This window comes from Fragaria vesca, linkage group LG3 (assembly GCF_000184155.1).
Source record: "Fragaria vesca subsp. vesca linkage group LG3, FraVesHawaii_1.0, whole genome shotgun sequence".
Classification (NCBI taxonomy): Eukaryota; Viridiplantae; Streptophyta; class Magnoliopsida; order Rosales; family Rosaceae; genus Fragaria; species Fragaria vesca.
In genome coordinates this window covers 12,351,464-12,353,948 of record NC_020493.1, presented here as the reverse complement: position 1 = coordinate 12,353,948, position 2,485 = coordinate 12,351,464, and the positions used below count along the sequence as shown (strand labels likewise).

Here is a 2,485-nt window from a genome sequence, read left to right as displayed (position 1 = left end):
CCTTGTGGTCAGCCTCGTTTTACATGGGAGGTGATCACAAACGGTACAACTGTTATAAATTTTCCACTTCTGTCAGGGCACGTTTCAGTGGTGTGATCACAATTATCATCGCAGATCATACAATGATACGTGAAACTGAAAGCCTTTGGTTCTTCTGCCTCGCAACCTATTTGCAATTCTGTTGTTAAATACCAAAAGAAAAGAAAAGGGTTAAGTTTACATGTATGGCAGTACAAAGCTATCAAAAACATTAAAACTCAGGCAAACTGATCCTAGGTCTTCCAAATAAAAATCTTAAAAAAATAATAATAATAAAAAAATAAAAAAATCATACGTACCGCCGGCAGAGTTAGTGGGTTCGATGGGGATTTCAACCGTTTCTTCTGTTGGAGGATCACAGAGCTTCACCAGTTGTTCATCTGGACTCATGGAGGCTGCATCTGATCATTGAAAGAAAAATTTGGAGCTTTAGATTTTGGACTTGTGGTTTGGCGTCAAGGTTTATGAGAACGTAATAAAACAAAATAAAATAAAACCTGTTTTTCCTCTAGGCAGATGAACCAGCCGAAAGAAATTGCAGATAATTTTCAAGAATCCTGAAACAACAATCGAAAGCCTAGCTGGAAGTGCGCAAGGTTGCACGAGGTAGCTGCATATAGTTTTCCAGATCGTCATGGCATTTGCGCTTGGGAGTGCGGCAAATACTAAAGCATGCATGGTTGTTATATATATATATACGTGTGTTAGCAAGTTCGGTTGGGTATGCCTTATGTTGTGAGGTAAAACGACCTTCCTTATTTGTTTTAAAAAAAAATCCATGTGTTGTAAGGTAAAAACCGTATAAGTTCTCACAAAAAAAAAAAACAAAAAAAAAAAAAAAAAACGAACTTGCTAACATAATTGTTGAAGTAAAGACCGTAAAAGATTTTCTTTCCATATTTGTTGGATTTATTTTTAATTTCCTTCTCTACAACGCATATATAGGGTTGTACATACTGCTCGTTTTCTCTTTTACTTTCACTATCCAATGAGAATACAGAGAATGAAATTGGAGAATTAATGCAGCACAATGTCGAATTTGATGGTAAAAAAAAAAGGGAAAAGACAATTTGCACAAAATAGAAAAAGTCAAACCCCATTTCAATGATAATTTTTTTATTAGCCTATTTAAATACAAGGTACTTATTTTAAGCCCAAATACACAAATCTTTATTAAAATATAATAAAATTATATTTTTAAAGACTTTTTTACCTTTAGCTTTTACTTAAAGAGAAAAAGTGAAAAAGATGGAAGAAAGACTTTATCGGAAGCACACTGGGCTCCGGCGCCAGTCACTGGCGGCCACATTCCGGTCGCCGGACTCCGAACTCCGGCAGCCAGAATCCGGTCACCAGTGACCGGAATTTTCCGACTGCCGGAAAATTGCCGGCATCCAGTGGCCGGAATTTTCCGGAAATCTCACTGGATTTTTTTTAAATGCCATAGGAATTTAAGTGATCTTAACCCAAGTACGAAAAATACTGGGGGTAGTAAACTCAAAATAAAGTTTCTCCATGACCATTATACACCTTAAAACAGTAAAAAATCAACTTAGATGCAGAAAAATAAAGTTTACTACCCTTAGTAACTTCTGTTGGGGGTAGTAAACTTGCAATATAGTTTTCCTATGACCATTATATACCTTAAAGGAGAGAAAAAATCAACATATATACAAAAAAATAAAGTTTACCACCCCTAGTAAACATCTTACTGGGGATAGTAATCTTGAAAAATAATATCTCAAAGGTTATAAGTACACATTAAAACGGAGAAAAATCAATTTAGATGTGAAAAAAAAAAATTTACTACCCCTAGTAAACTTTTACTGGGGGTAGTAAACTTGCAAAACAGTATTTTCAAGACCATAATACATACTAAAACAGAGGAAGAACAATTTAGATTCGAAAAACTAAAGTTTACTACCCCCAGTAAACTTTTATTAGGGGTAGTAAACTTGCAAAAAAATATTTTCAATGCCATAATACACACTAAAACAAAGGAAGAACAACCTAGATGCGAAAAAATAAAGTTTATTGGAGGTAGTAAGCTTGTAAAACAATATCTCCAAGGCCATAAGTACATATTTAAACGGAGAAAAATCAATTTAGATGCAAAAAATAAAATTTACTACCCCTAGTAAACTTTTACTGGGGGTAGTAAACTTGCAAAAAAATAAAGTTTATTACCCCCAGTAAACTTATACTGGGGGTAGTAAGCTTGCAAAACAATATCTCCAAGGCCATAAGTACACATTAAAACGGAGAAAAATCAACTTAAATGCAAAAAATAAAATTTACTACCCCTAGTAAAAGTTAAACGTCGCTTCACTCAAAACCTTCACAGATCTGGCATCTCTGCAGCAATCCACGGCCGAGGAGATTGGCAGTCACTTCACTCCAAACCTTCACAGATTCGGCCACACCTTCTCCAATCTCTGCAGCAATA

At 35.1% G+C, this 2,485-nt stretch overlaps 1 pseudogene; it reads left to right on the top strand.

Annotated features, from left to right (window-relative positions):
* The window catches only part of LOC101294642, a 29,214-nt pseudogene that overhangs the window by 837 nt on the left and 25,892 nt on the right, over positions 1 to 2,485 (top strand).